At 38.4% G+C, this 16736-nt stretch overlaps 1 protein-coding gene and 1 pseudogene across 1 annotated transcript in view; both read left to right on the top strand.

Annotated features, from left to right (window-relative positions):
• Positions 1-16736, top strand: part of RBMS3 (RNA binding motif single stranded interacting protein 3) — a 531745-nt gene that overhangs the window by 77930 nt on the left and 437079 nt on the right. The gene's annotated exons all lie outside the window — the stretch shown is intronic.
• On the top strand, positions 1039-2550 carry LOC136129770 (DNA primase large subunit pseudogene; annotated as a pseudogene).

Raw genomic sequence — 16736 nt, 5'->3', positions numbered from 1 at the left:
GGCTGCTAGACTTTTTGCCTTGAGGCTCATGTCAAAGAGGCAGGTGATCACGCGGTCATTTCACACTAATAAAAGCCTCCAATGGCATTTTCTGGCCTCAGCGTTTGGAGCCTGTGGATGGCAGTGGTGACTGAATCACATCTTTCACCAAGCACATGGGGCGGGTACCCTAAAAGTAAGCCCTTGTCGTCAGAGAGATACTACTGCCACTTCCATGTCTGGGGAAAAATACTACTTTAATGATACTTTAAGTCCTATTTAGAGTATTGTTATTTTCTTCAGAAAAACGGCCCCTGAAGGAGTTATAGGTAGAAACTCCATACAGTTGGGAAGAGAGAGCAATTCCATTTATGGAAAGTTGTTTATAGTCATTGATGAGTGTGCGAGCAAGTTGCCGAGGTTGGAAAGAAGGTCACTGTGAATTCAAGGAGCTGATGGGACCAGGCACCAGAGCAGCATTGAAGTATTGTTTTAAATAGCCAAGAATTGGAGCAGGGGTAGTACTGGAAAAATGGACTGATGCAGAAGGCATTTGTGGGGAAATAGCAGGAATGATACCAGGAGTCTGTAGACCATGGTGAAAATGAAGGTGCATTGGTTATAAAATGTTGTGAGGTGAGATTTACATTGGAGATTTTAGGTAGGAGGGAAGCCATATGGAGTTAGGAGCAAGGAGGACTCCCCACTTACACGTCCAGTGGGAGAAGGGATGGTAGGGGGAAAAACACACTTGGGAGGGCTACAAAGGCCCAGTGTCCCCAGAATAAATCAGTTAATGATTGGAAACGTGCAAATGGAAGCAACTTGCAGTGATAGTTTATATCCACTCAGGATGCAGACGTAACATGTGGGCCTTCCAAGGCTGGTTACTGTGAAACTAATTCACCCCTTCTTCATTAGGACCATGCTAATTTGGTAGAGCCTTTTAAAAGTCAATATGGGGTCCTGTACGAACTCTCCCGCCCCACCCCCCTCCCCGGGGAAAATGCTTGCCGGGGTTTGTCTGTTTTCACGTCTGGTGTGGCTGGACATAACAAGATGCAGTTTCTTGGAGGAAATCGGAGGAAACTGAGGTTGGCAGATGACCAGAGGAATGCTTGCTACCCACATAGCCTTCTGTTTTACTTGCAGCCGCCTTCTGGAAACATATCTTTGATAGAATTTGAAAACTTGGCTACCGATAGAGTTAAATCGCTGAAAGCAGTTAAGAGTCTTGGTGTGAGCTATGTGAAAGGAACCGAGCAGTACCAGAGAAAGCTGGAGGCTGAGCTTCGGAAGCTTAAGTTTTCCTACAGAGAAAACTTGGAAGATGAATATGAACCCAGAAGAAGAGATCACGTTTCTCACTTTATTTTACACCTTGCTTACTGCCAGTCTGAAGAGCTTAGGCGCTGGTTCATTCAACAAGAAATGAATCTCCTTCTATTTCAATTCAGTATTTGCCCCAAGGACAAAATTCAGAGTTTCTTAAAGGATAGCCATTTGCAGTTCGAGGCTATAAGTATGAAGAGAAGACTCTCCGAGAACAGGATATTTTGGCTTCATCACACCGTTTAGGTGGGGTTCAGTTGGAGTCAGTTTATGAGGGCTCTTTTGCTGATGCTCTGGATTTGTTCCGAGGAAGGAAAGTCTATTTGGAAAATGGCTTTGCTTATGTACAACTCAAGGACATTGCGGCGATCATCCTGAATGAATTTAAAACCAAACTGTGCAAGGTTTTGGCTTTAACAGCCAGGTCCTTGCCTGCTGTGCAGTCAGGTGAGAGACTCCAGCCACTGCTCAGCCACCTCAGTCATTCGTACCCTGGTCAAGACTACAGTACACAGGCAAATGTTGGGAAGGTTTCTTTAGATCAGATCGATTTGCTTTCTACCAAATCCTTCCCACCTTGCATAGATCAGCTACATAAAGCCCTGCGGGAAAATCACCATCTTCGTCATGGGGGCCTCACGCAGTACGGCCTCTTCCTGAAGGACATTGGCCTAACCTTGGAACAGGCGTGGCAGTTCTGGAAGCAGACATTTATCAGAGGAAAGATGGATCCAGATAAATCTGATAAAGGCTACTCTTACGATATCTGTCATAGCTTTGGAAAGGAAGACAAGAGGACAGACTACACACTTTACAGTTGCCTGAAGATTATCCTAACCAATCCACCAAGCCAAGGGGATTATCATGGGTGCCCTTTCTGGCACAGTGATCCTCAACTGCTGAGGCAGAAGATGCAAGTGTACAAGATCCCTCCCTCAGGGATCAACCAGATTTTGGATTTAGTAAAAGGGACACATTACCAGGTAGCCTGTCAGAAGTTCTTCAAGATGACACATAATGTAGATAGATGATTGTGGCTTTTCTTTGAGTCATCCAAACCAGTTCTTTTTTGAGAGCCATCGGATCCTCAGTGGAGGTAAAGACATCAAGAAGGAATCCGTCCAACCAGAAATGCCCCAACCGAGTGTCCAGAGAAGCAAGGATGCGTCATCTGCTCTGGCCTCACTCAACTCCTCTCTGGAAATGGATCTGGAGGGACTAGAGGATTTACTTCAGTGAACAATCCCTGGGCAGTTGGTAGCCCGTCTTCCTCACTAGCTTTTATTTCCTACTTTACGATTTTATCTTTTTCTTTCTTGTCTGCCTTCTCCCTCCACCCGACCCCCCTTCATCCATCCACATATGCATGAGCTTCTCGGGAAAGGCAGCCTTGCAGGTAAAAACAAAGACCTCCGGTATATTTTGGTTTGACAAAAGAGAAGAGGAAGAATTTCTTTTGAAATCTAACGCTTGAATGGTGTGATTTAAGTCCCGTTTTAGGAGATAAAACAGCTTTCTGGATTGGTTACTGTCCCCTAGAAACAGGACAACTAAGAACAGCTTTTATTTTAATGCTTACCACTGTAATGTTGACCCAGGACTTTTCTGGACCATTTTTGTTAATAAATATCAAAATGTAAAAGAAAGAAAAAGTCATTATGAAAAGAGCAATCGGGAATGTACTATGATGCTACTAATTCTACTGAGAGATTTTATTCAGACATGTTTTTAAAGTGTTTTATATGCTCACTTTATTCTCTATATGGGTAGCACTGTTATACAGCCATTGCCATGATAGTCGAGAGGACTACACTACGACAAACCATGGAATTGTTTATTAGAGGAAGTTCAGTGAGTACGGGAGGATATAAAATCATGTGTACCATAAACACGGAGCTATGGAAATATTTGACAGTCAGTAGTGCTCATCGTTATGTCTGTGGGTGGCCAGGATGCTTGGTGCAAACACTGCCTTTCCACTTCATAGATGTGTGACCTGTGGTCAATCCCTTAACTTTGCTGGGTGCCTCAGTTTCCCCATCTATAAAATGATAATAATAGGGCCTGACTTGATAATTAAATGAGTTAATACATAGGTAATGCTCAACAATACCTCATGCTGACTGTATAAAATGGCAATATTAAGCAGGGAAAATCTTTGTGTTAAGGTGATAGATTATTATTAACTTTACATTTCTCCAAACTTGTTATATTGTCTTTTCTAAAAAAAAAAAAAAAAAAAAAGGCAAAAACAGCTCTTGGAAAAACTAAAGTGGTTTCAATTATAGTTATATTTTGGCTGTTCTTTCTGTTAAACCTTAGTAGCACCTGCATATGTTTCTTTGTTTTTGTAAATTAGTTAGCTGAAAATAGCAATGAATTAAGAGAGAATGTTACCCTTTGCTTCTTTAACGAAAAGGTAGAAGAGAGTTCTTCTTGACCATTGCTTTCTTAAGGAGGGAAATGGAAACAGTGTCTGAGGTGGCTTTTTTAAACAAAATCACTAAGGGCGCCTGTCATTAAAGAATGAAAATTGGATTCGGTCTTCTTGGAAACACTCGCTTTTGAATCATTTGCAGTGTGGCCTCTGGACTAAGGCTATGCCATTGAAACCAAATATTATGAAGACAGGATTTATTGATTTTGTTTTTAGAGACATGATATGAGTTCAGTTTTTCATGAGCTGTTGCAAGTGAGGTATGAGAAAGTACATGCACTAGTCTCCTTAGAGGTGAAAAGGCGTCAGAATTAACCCAACTCTGGACACTTCCTGGGTCTTAGCATCTGAAGGAAGGGCTTTTGTTCCCTCCTGCACCCCACCCCACCCCCAGGCCTCTAAGTCTGTATGGTAGGCAGGCCCGGATAAACACACTCACTCTCTATTCCGGAAGGGGTCGTGGGGAGCTCTTTCAACATAACCTCTCGTTTTCAGGATTGTTCTTTCTTGGGTGGTGGCTGCGGCAGCTTTCATTCTGTATAATATGGCAACATAAAACAAAACAGTCACCAGCAGGCCCAAATGACCAGAAATTGCTGAACAAAGCAGGCCGCAGCTCCAGATGGAGAGTAATGAAAAACAGACCGCAGTTCATTCAGCCACTCAAACACCAGGACCCAGTAAGAGCTATTGTACAAGTCACAGAGATTTGCACTGCTTTGTTTTTCTTGTTTTGTTTTTCCCCATGTGTTTTCCTCCTGGGTCCAGTGTATTTGCTAATTTTAAAAAGTCAGGGGAAATGAAATGAAAGAAGCCATTGAAAACAAGGTGTAAATCTTCGATGAATTGACTTGTCTCTGCCTTTTCCTGCTTTTTAAGTTTGGCTTCCTCTGTACCACCTCCCACCCCCGCCAGCCATTTTTTTCTGACAGGCTATGAGTTTAGAGCAGAGGGAATGAGTAATGGATATTCCATAGAAAGTTTCCATGCTTAACAGCCAAAGGATATAAGAGCCATTAGAGTGTGCCAAGCATACCGACTTCTAAGATCTTGAAATACTCCCTTCTTGCCTTTGTTGTCACAGGCTGCTTGAATTATATTTATGGAAGATTATGTTGCCCTTACCATTTCATTGGACCCCTAAAATCAAAGTTGAAGACAAGGATCCAAAAGTTCTGAGATCATCCATGAAGGGTATCATTAATTCTTTATTAAATGAAACCATAAATTGTTATTCTTCTCTAAGAGAAATAATTCTGCATACTAGATTCATTTTTATAGAGAGGGATAGAACCCACCTAGATTGCTTCATGGAGGGATGTGAATGAACCCATTTAGCAGTTCTAGATTCATGGCCCTGTTATATGCTTTTTTAAAGTATTTCTGGGTAACTAAGTAGGAGGCGGTACACTTAGACAAATTTGGAATTAATCCATTTTATTTATTATTTAATTTTCTCCTTTAGTCACTAACCGGGAGTACTTAAATAGCAAGTGAGGAAAGTGTGGATTTCTGTATTAAATCCCATGAACCTGGAGGGAGAGATGGATACTCTAGTTTGTCATATTTTTCTGTAGTCTTTGCAGGTTATGCAGTAGCCCCTACCTACAGACCAATCCTAGTAAGTGACACTGCCATGTACCCGGGCAGAACGTGTGTGTAAGTAGAACCATTTGGTTTCCAGAAAATAGCATACCTATCCGGGCCTAGTCCACAAGGGAACTAAGCAAGTAAAGGAAGAAACTAAACACCATGAAAAGCCTCTTTTCAATACCTGTTATTTCCCCAAATCAGTGAAAACTAAAATAAATATTCTGTGAAATTTATGAGTCTGAGGAATTACATTTTGAGAGGAATAGGCTCCTCCCCCAGCTGGGCTCACAGCCTCTAGTGCAAGGAGCCCAAGATGCAATGAGACTTGAAAAACACATTTATTTAATTTTCAAATACTGGAATTAGGTTACCAAAAAGAAAAGATGAAAACAGTTCTGTTTAGACAACTAAAATTCCCATTTCCCTTTGCGGTATGAAGTGTGTGATTTTTCCCTGAACTTCTTTTGTGAATTTTTCTCTAATCTGGTATAGTATTAATTTTGCAGCTAGGCACAGGTGATCAATATATAAACATATATTTGCTTCCCTTGGTATTGATACTGAGTTTTGTTTTCATTTCAGAAACAGTTAGTTTGTGTAGGAACTTTGGTAACTTCAGTCAGAATTGTCCTGTAGGTACCTTTTACATGAAATTTTCATCCTGGGCCTCTTTTGAGAAGACTCCAGTGTTTATAGTCTTATAGCCAGAGTTAGGAAAGAACACTTACTTTGAAGGTAAATGGTCACCATGTGTTGTCTCCAACTCAGCCATACAACTGCAGCTAAAGACACTTCTCCTGTCAAAGATAATCCTTTCGAAACTGTTTTTCTCAGTTCAGTATATTCAGTATTTTAGAGGGTTCTTTTATGAAGATGACGATGATGATGCAATGGTACTGAGTTAACTTTGAGAAGACTTTGAGATAAATGTAAAACAAAATATCTATTCATGTTCTGGGAGTCATACAACTGCACATTTTTCTTCAAGAGTGTCTTATAGCTCTATATTTACTCTGTATTTGCTTGTAATCACTGTGAATATACACATTAGGCAAAAGTAAAACTCTCCACCAACATTAAATTTAATAGGTAACTGCTTTTATTTTTAAGTTTTTTTTTTTTGATGTGGACCATTTTTAAAGTCTTTATTGAATTTGTTACAATATTGCTTTTGCTTTATGTTTTAGTTTTTTGGCTGCGATGCATGTGGGCTCTTAGCTCCCCAACCGGGGATTGAACCTGCACCCCTGCATTGGAAGGTGAAGTCTTAACCACTGGACTGCCAGGGAAGTCCCAATATTGCTGTTTTAAAGCATAAATGTATATTTGACATCATTTAATACTATAACCTATCTCCCTAGCTCTTTTGTGTGTGAAGAGATTATTTTATTGGAAAAAAATGTAAATAGTTTGTGTGGAGTTTAAAATCATTTAAAAATAAAATGGTAGCCTAAATGTGAAAAGAATTTGAAAAAGAGGGGACTTCCCTGGCAGTCCAGTGGTTAAGACTTTGCCTTCCAATGCAGGGGGTGTGGGTTTGATCCCTGGTCAGGGAACTAAGATCCCACATGCCTCATGGCCAAAAAAACCAAAACATAGAACAGAAGAAATGTTGTAACAAATTCAATAAAGACTTTAAAAATGGTCCACATCCCAAAAAATCTAAAGAAAAAGAATTTGAAAAAGAATAGATACATGTATATATGTATAACTGAATCACTTTGCTGTACACCTGAAACTAACACAGCATTGTTAATCAACTATACTTCAATATAAAATAAAAATTAAAAAATAAAATGGTAGAGTTACGTTGCTCTCAGCCATAATCTGAATGTGACTTTTGCTAACGCATGTCTTCTAACTTCACAGAAATCCTTTTGTCCAGATATCCTGTTTGCTCTCCTGCTCCTGTCCTTCAACTCCCTATGTTTAGAGTTTGTTAAAATATATATAAAATGCTCACTCTCCTAAACTCCGCTAGTCTGTTAATGATTTCTTCCAGAATTCACCTTCCCAAGAAGTCCTGAGTAGACTCTCCTCATCCTATTTATACATTTTACAACACCACCTCCTCTGAGCGCCATGTGGGAGCAAAGATCTTACACCCCCTTATCTCTTGGGCTTTTGTGATTAGTGTGTGTCTTCATCTAGATTATAAACTCCTCAGGCTTCTCATGGACCTTATTTTCTACTGTCAAAGTGTTGAGGAGACAGGACGGTTCAGAGGGGTCTTAGATTCCATGGGCTTTATCTTTCTCTCTGGGAGCCTTTGATGTCACATCAGTAGAAAGAACAAACATGGCTGGGTATATGTTCCAAAGGCCTGTAAAACCACCGAGGGTACCAGAGACATAGTATACATACATTTTCCAGTTATTCTTTAAAGGTAAGCACTTATAACTGAGAATATTTATTAGTGTGTAATTATCCCTTTGACTTGTTTGAAGTTATCTATCTTCATTCATCAATGATTTCATAAATATATGGGAAATCCAATATAGTAATATTTCTTTTAAATAATATATGAACTGTAATGACATAGAATGGATAAATATTATATTGGTGTGTGTCCAGTTTACTAAAATTCATGTAAACTTGCAACACCATGTAAATACATATCCTTTCAAATATAGGACTTGAAAAAAATATAGATTTTTTTTCCCCCAAAATAACCCTCTTAGTCCTTCAAGGAGTTTTCAGATGAAGTCTACACTGAGACAATTTCTAAGTAATAATCTTAGTTTTCTTGGACAAGTTACATAATGTCTCTAAACATCTGTTTCCTTAACTGTCAAATGAGGTTATTTATACCTACAATGAAAAAAGTATTTTCAGAATTACACGGAACCCTGTTTGTAATGTGTCTGGCACATCTGTCAGGTAAATTTTTCTGTGGTCTTGCACTTGGATTTCTTCTTGTAGGAACCATCTTGTCTAGAGCACCATTATATCTTATACAATTTAATGCAGTTATGAGTACTTTTGAAGTGTTCAAGGAATGTGTATTTCATGAATTGACATGTGTTTATTGAGACTGGCTTTGTTTTTTAATTTAATTTAATTTATTTACTTATTTAATTGAAGTATAGTTGATTTACAATGTTGTATTAATTTCTGCTGTACAGCAAAATGACTCAGTTATACACATATATACATTCTTTTTTATATTCTTTTCCATTATGGTTTATCCTAGGATATTGAATTTAGTTTCCTATGCTATACAGTAGGACCTTGTTGTTTATTCATGAGACTGGCTTTGTTAATAGCAAAAAGTATTTAAAGGACTTTTTTTCATACGTTTTTGTGTTGGCTATATGATAGCCCTCAGGATTTTTCAAGGCCTATAAACTTGATGTCTTTGAAGAAAAGTGCATTCCGTCACAGTGGCAGGTGGTGGAATTCATTCTGAGTTGGGTAGATTCTGAAAGAATGAAAAAAGTGCCCCTTTGTTCACCCTTTGTCATGATGTTCACCCCATAACATTGTTTTACAGGTTCAAAGGTAAAAGGAAAAAAGCCTAAAGATTCTTGCTTCCTTAGCTTTGAAACCATAGTAAAAGCATATTTTGTTTAAGGGATGGTGAAAATCATATGATTTGATGTTTGTTCTTATTGACTTATTGGTTATTCATGCTGCTCTTAAAATAGCTATATTTCCTTTCCTTCAGTTAAGAAATGAGAACTCTGGCATATGAAAGAGAAAAACTCATGCACATGACTGAAAAAAAAAAACCTCAAACTATAAAAACCAAAATTGAATTTGAAGGATGAATGTATCATTTGTTATAATTTTAAGTGGCTGTAAGTGGGCTCACATGTCTCTTTATCCATAAAATATTAGTGATATAAGGTCTCTATTTCATATGATCATTTTAAAAACCTGCTTGGTTTCCCCATTGTGTTGTGAAATAAGAGAAAATAGCAAGGTTCACATTTAATTTGTACTACTTCTCTTAAAAGGTCAGTTTATTTTAATTACTAGGCATCTGAATAGACCTATTGGTCATTAAGCTGACATCAGCCCTGAGTTGGAAGAAACCTGTATTCATGGAGCATCTTTGGGACACCTTCCTTGTGCCGCTTTTAAAGATATAGTTTCTCTCAAGAAGAGATAATAAAACGCTTAAGCTGCAGATATAACAGCTTTTCACATCCTTGGGGCTTGTCCACTCTGGGAAAAGTGAGAGCTGAAACAAAAGATTTTAGGGAAGCAACTGCTCAGAAACACACTGGGCTTTGGGCTTAAAGGTGATGTGAAAAATAACCATGTTTGAGATTGTACTAAATGAAACCAAGTGGCAAAATCCCATGAGACATGGACTACAAGGCATTGGAGTTTATGTCTTTGGAGTACTTTTATTATAATAGATAATTAAAGTGAAAATTGTAGCTTTTTATTCAAGAGTGAAAGAAAAGAAATTTTTTTCTTAAAAAAGAGAATTATGTGAGGTAGAATTTAGAAGCTCACTAAAAAAATACTGTTAAAAAACTGTGATTAAAGAGTTTCTCAAAGTTCTCATGAGATATTTTTGAGTAACAAGAGGTAAAAAATCAGAAAATCTCTAATTTCATATATACAATATAAAGAAATTATGGCTAATACTATGTTTTTCATAGAGAAGCAGGTGATGAAATTGAGAATAATTTGAGTAGGGGAAAACTTAAAATTTTGTTTTTTAAATAAAAATTGCATGTGTTTAAGGTGGACAGCATGGTGATTTGATACACATGTACACAGCGAAATGATTACTGTAGTCAAGCTAATTAACATGTTACCTCACAGAGTTACCATTTGTGTGTGTGTGTGTGTGTGTGTGTGTGTGTGTGTGATGAGGGTGCCTGAAATCCACTCTCTTAGCACATTTCCCGGATTCAGTTCTGCAGTATTAACTATACTCACCATGCTGCCCATTAGATCTCTAGACATGGTCAACCTACGTAGCAGCAATTTTGTACCCTTAGACCAGCATCTCCCCATTTCCCCCACCTCTCTACTCTCTGCTCCTGTATATTTGATTTTTTAACTTCCACATATAAGTGATATCATGCGGTATTTGTCTTTCTATGTCTGACATTTCATTTAGCATAATGTTCTCCATATTCATCTATGTTGTTGCAATGGCAGGATCTCCTTTTTTAAGGCTGAATATTATTCCATTGTATATATATGTACATATATATACACCACATTTTCCTTATTCATTTGTTGACAGACACTTAGGTTGTTTACATGTCTTGGCTATTGTGAACAATACTGCAGTGAACAAGGGGTTGCAGGTAACTCTTTGAGGTACTGATTTCTTTCCCTTCAGATGAATACCCAGAAGAGGTACTGCTGAATATCATATGGTAGTTATATTTTAGGTTTTTGAGAAACCTTCATACTGTTTTCCCACAGTGGTTGCACCAATTTGCATTCCCACCAGCAGTGCACTAGGGGTCCCTTTTTTCTACATCCTTGCCAACATTTCGTATCTTTTTGATAATAGTTGTCTTAACAGGTGTGAGGTGATACCTCATTGTGGTTTTGGTTTGCGTCTCCCTGATGATTAGTGTTGTTGAGCATCTTTTCTTTATCTTTGGCCATTTGTGTATCTTCTTTGGGAAAATATTTATTCATATCCTTTGGTCCTTCACCCATTTGTTAATAGGGTTGTTTTTGTTTGTTGGTTTGCTATTGAGTTGTATGAGTCCCTTATATAACTGGGATATTAACCAACTTTATCAGATTTATGGTTTGCAAATATTTTCTGCCAACTAAAGGAAAACTTAACAAACCAAAGATTCCCATATGAAAACTGGAATTTCCTTCAGTGTTACTCAATTTTTTTTTTTTTTTTTAATTTCAGTATGCGGGCCTCTCACTGTTGCGGCCTCTCACTGTTGGGGCCTCTCCTGTTGCGGAGCACAGGCTCCGGACGCGCAGGCTCAGCGGCCATGGCTCACGGGCCCAGCCGCTCCGCAGCACGTGGGATCTTCCCAGACCGGGGCACGTACCCATGTTCCCTGCATTGGCAGGTGGACTCTCAACCACTGCGCCACCAGGAAAGCCCAGTGTTACTCAATTTTAACCATTGTTTTAAACAAATGAGAATAACTCCAAGTGAAATATGTATGTACACATACAACTTTTATATGTATTAATATATTTATTTATATATTTATTATACATATTATGATATATGTATGTTAGAGTGTGTGTGTGTGTGTGTGTGTGTGTGTGTGTGTGTGTGTGTGTAAGACAGGGAAAAATATTTATGAGACGCTTGTATCCTAAGAGAGTTTTAAAAATCATTCTATAAAGATTTATATCAAAGTTTGTTGTAGTTTAGTAGAACATAATTTTCTTAAAAGAAGCTTGAAGCGAAATCCTCACCATTCTTTGTAAGTAAGCATCTGCTGTGTTACATAAACCAAAGAAGTCCAGGGGAAGTTTTTATGCCTTAGATAGTGATCGGGTGCTTTGCGATTTTCTTCTATTGTGAGAAGATAATATGACAAGTTATAAGGTATCAACATTGCTTATACAATGATCAAAAATCTTGATAAAGCATTGATACAATGTGTATATGTTAGGGTTAGGGTGAAATCTGTGTAAAAATTTAACATTTCTACTTGCATCATTGTATTTCCACCTATTATGTCCTATTAACATGGACTGTTACTACAAATAACACATCCTATTATGTTGTCCAAGTCAGCCTATCTTTCCTCTCTCAATGTCTTTTTAGTTACTAGTCTGGAGCCAGTCCTTTGGCTCTGCTTCTTGTTAGGGAAATTATTTTTTAAAATTATATGAAGTATAACTTTCCAGATAAGACAGTTCCAATTTATAAGTGACCTTCTGTGGAAAATCAAAAGCCCGTATTGTCCATGCATGGGTGAAAACATCAGCCATGATGGCAAACTGAAGGGTAGTTGGTCTGTGTGGTGAGGAAGACATATGGTTTCTCTATGAACCCCTGGTCTCTTGTAGTGTCAAGGGCTATCAGACCTATCAGCATTCACCAATATTTTTTTCTTGTGTATCTCATCTGAATTCCCTTAAGGGTAGGAAGTAAAGTCTTCAACATATTTCCCACCAACCAATCAATGAGTAAACCAAATAAAACAGACTAAAGGACTAAGACAGAAAAAAAAAGGAAGTGAAAAGTGAATCCCAGTGACAAGGGTCAGGAATGGCGTCTTTGATCTGTTTGTCCAGGAAGGAAACCCTGCTTTACAGAGTGAGCTGGCGAATGAGTTGATGATGCCCTGTGGGATCCTCAGAAGTACGGTAAACAGTGGCTGTGGGGCAGGAGATGTAGTTGTACTAATACGCTGTGCAACTCAGCCTTGGTCAAATAGTTGTTCAGCATCCCGGAGTCTAGAAATCTCTTAGAACATTCCTGTAAGTCATCAACAGGGCAAATCTGTCTAGTGAAGGATTGTTGTTTGGCTACAATACTGCTTAAAAGTATTTAGATGTGAATACTTTTTAGTGGTGCCTAAACCACTCTGCTGTTTTCATAAAAGCAGCCCACTTCACTCACTTGTGTACCTGCTTGGCCCAAGAAGGCATGCATGGCTTCAATTTTTAATAGCTTGTTGAGTGGATATCAAGTAACTCAGAATTATTATTATCTCCATTTTACTGCAGAGGAAATGAACCTGGAGATGGTGGACAACTTGTCGACCACTATTGCCAGCATCCAGTCATAGTCTGTCAAAGCTTTGCTCCCATTATTTGCAATTCCTCCCTCAAAATAATCCCCATAAGTAAGACTAGCAGGACAGATCCTGGATGGTAGTAATGACAAGCAGACGCAAGCACAGTGTTTTAAGTTTGTGTGAGGCGAACAGTTCGAAAGAAACACACCGTGGTTCTCACCCACCCCCTTGCATCCCATTACAACAGTATTGATGGGGATTATAGCTCTGTTATGTCACCTCATATAGATGTAAAAGAACCTGCAGGTTGTGCCTTGAAAGCATAGTACCTTTTGAAAATATTTTGATCATTTTGTTTCATTTAGAGCTATTTTCTTTTTTTTAATATATTTTGGGAACCATTTTCTGTTCACTTCAATTTTGCACTTAAGTGATATTGACCAACGTCTAGCCTTTCATCTGTGTTGACTTCAATGCGAGTAGCAGTTTAATCAATTTTAAGTGGGGAAATATCACAGAATTATGGATGGTGGTAGGCAGGCACAGTGCTGTTGATAATTTCTTTTACTCTCAGGATTCAGAATGAGGCATGTGCTTCCTTAAAGGGCCCATGTGGTAGAGTTTCACAGCAAACATTCTCTTTCATCTTGTTTAAGTTCTGTTTGGCTGGCCTCCCATGTTTGCTCGCGGGGATAAGGTTAAGACCTCTGAAGAGGCCACTCCGTCCCAATTACTTACCCAGCCTTCCTTCTTTTCTTTAAATAGCTTGCACTTAGTTGTAGGGAGCGTTTTGGTGTCATTATCTCTTTGATGGATGAACCCAGGGATAAACAACTATTTTCTATTTGGATTCTAAAGGTACGATCAAGTTTAATCAAAAAGACTATTAATATTTTGAATTTATCCATGAACCAACTCTTGCAGCAAAAACACCCAAATGCCTGCTCACGTCAGTCTTTCCTTTTTCAAGCTGGTTTTTCTCCAAAGATTCTTCCCCCATCCGCATAGTTTCCTATTGTCTTAAGTTGCCTTCAAGTCTCCACCTCCACCCAGAGGCTGCCTCGTCTTGAGCATCGCCCAGTTTTGTCAACTCTCTGGTACGTGCTTTTAACCTCACTTTAGAATCCCCTGCCCAAATTTGAGTCTGAATTGTTATAATGTTTGGATTGTAACTCTGTTTCTTTCTGGTCTAGTCCTTGAGGGTTACATGTCTCAGGCCTGATGTTCTCCTTCCAGGTGCTGACTTTATAACTAGATCCTACTTACTGGAACTGTTGAGAGAATTATTTCACTTCTGTAACACCATCATCTGCACTTAGTCTGTTTTTGCTGCTGGGATTTTTTGCAGGAAGGGTAGCCCTTTCCTATTTGTAACCAAAATTAAATCATTCTGAGGCAGGGCATGAATGTGTTTTGTGGGGTTTCTTGTCAAGCTGAAGATTGTTATAATAGGCAAACAGGAAGTCCTCATGCACTGGAAACTATAACGTCCTACCTTGGCATGGCATCTGTGTTCTTCCATAATAACCAGTCACCTTGGACATCGCCAGAGTTCCTTGAATTTTTTGGACAATGGGAGAAAAAGGAAAAGCTTTCTCATTTGGATTTAACTCAAGAATTAAAGCATTGCCTGAAGCTCTGTGCTGCCAGTGGTTTTATTCAGGCTTTGTTCTCTGAACAATTTGTAGATAGATGGTTGTGTTCTGAATTCCCAGCCCTCATTAGCTAACTGCACACATGTGGAAACACAGAGGCTGTGACCTTCAGATCCACTCCGGAAATACAAACGTGGCCTCTAAGTTTAGAGAGGAAATGCTTCCCTCTCTCTAGCCAGGAACTGGGACTGATGCTCTGCCCAGGTCACATAGACGTCTGAGCTGTCCCAGCCAGCAGGGAAAAAAATGACCTCCCGGATAATACGTGCGTCATTACGACTTGACCATGTCCTTGATCCAGTGGACGGTAGCTCACTTTAAGTGCGTAGACCTGTAGGATTCTGTTAAGTCATAAAAAATGGACCCAAACAAAGTGGAAATGACTGATAATTGGTGAAATTATTGATAATTTATCTGTGAAAAGTTAACCAAGAAAAAAATTAATTTAAAGGGACCATAGAGATGTCTCATTTTTACCAGCCTTGTTTAAAAGCAAAAGTTGTTTGTTTTATTCTTTGATGGCTACATTTCAAGAGTCACTAAACGTTCCAGCCCTTTCAGCAAAATAAACTGTCTTGTCATTTTTTCCTAAAGATGTAATCTTTGCATTGTATTACTGAAAATTTGGAAATAATCTAAATATGCAAAAACGGAGAATGACTAAACTCTGGTTAAAGCAATGGAGTATTTTACAACCATTTAAAAAGATAACTTTTAAGACTTTGAGGCCACATAGGAAACTAGCTATAGTATGATGTAAAATGGGAAAAAGAAAAATAGAAAAGTCTCTCTATGCTCTGCTAATAACTAGGTCAAAAGATGATGCATGGTGATTATTGAAGATAGTTTTGCTTGGTAGGTGTAAGTATTGGTTGACATTTATGTCTTCTCTGAATTGTGAATTCTTTGAGGGAGGGATCACATTTTCCTATATCTGCAAAACCAAGACCTAGCATATAATAAGGGCTAATCAGTATTTCTCAGTTAATCCATTAAAAGATAGCCAGGAAAAGCAAATTATAAAACTGTATCTAAAATCTGAATATAATTCCATAAAAATAATACTTAAAAGGCTAAGAACTTGAAGATATCATGGAGCAGTGATTACAAGGATTCTCTGTATGGTGATATATTGATTTTCAAATCTCCATTTTATATGTATGTATATATATATATATATATATATTTTTTTTTTTAATGTGCTATCTAGAAAAAAAAGAGTCGACTAGTGTCAGCATAACTTACCAGTATTGAAATGCCACAAGAAGAAAACGTTCATTTATTCGATAATGAGAGAGTTTAAAGATATGCATCTTCATTAAAATTCAGTTATATGTGTACATTTTTGAATATCTGTCATTTGAATGAGATGTCATAAGTGATAAACTTCTAACTACTTATCGTAGAATGCACAGCCTTTCATGGTCTGGACTGTACTCTCTAACACTTAGGGCTACTGCACTTTTTGTAAAATGTGAGTCCTGCCAAGCTCTGGGACTGGGGAGCACTCACATTGTAATTCCCATGAACAGCCCCACTGGTGTAATGAGCAACTTAGGCAGCCATACTGATGACCCTGCTCAGTTCTTATCTCTTACCATGTATCTAATCATCCCCAACTACTAACACGCCATATGTAAAGGCACTTTGGTGCCTATTCCCTTTGCTTGGAACAATCATTATACCTCTTATTTAATAATAAAGTCTTGTATTTATTGAGCACTTACTATGTACAGAAATTATACTGAGAGCTTTATATACATGATGGCAGTGTTTTTCAAATTGTTATAATTATTATCTCTATCTTATAGGTGTGAGAGACAAGGAACTTGCCCACGTCTCCACAACCACGAAATAGCAGATGCGGGATGTAAATTCAGGGCTGCTTTGTTCTAAAGCCCAACCACTTAATCTCTCACATCCCTCTCCTGTGCTGCCTGTGCTCTTCCTTGACTTGGGTGACTCAGCTGATAAGAACCAAGTCTTCAAAGCTTTCTTTCTCCCTCCACCCATGCCCGAGCCAACCTAGACATCCTTCCTCTGTCTCCCTTAATAAAGCTCTTTGTTTTCCCAAAAGTCTCCCCAGCACTT

The sequence above is a fragment of the Phocoena phocoena genome, chromosome 10, assembly GCF_963924675.1.
Source record: "Phocoena phocoena chromosome 10, mPhoPho1.1, whole genome shotgun sequence".
NCBI classification, from domain to species: domain Eukaryota; kingdom Metazoa; phylum Chordata; class Mammalia; order Artiodactyla; family Phocoenidae; genus Phocoena; species Phocoena phocoena.
Note: the sequence above shows the minus strand (reverse complement) of the source record. Positions and strands in the feature narration are given on the sequence as shown.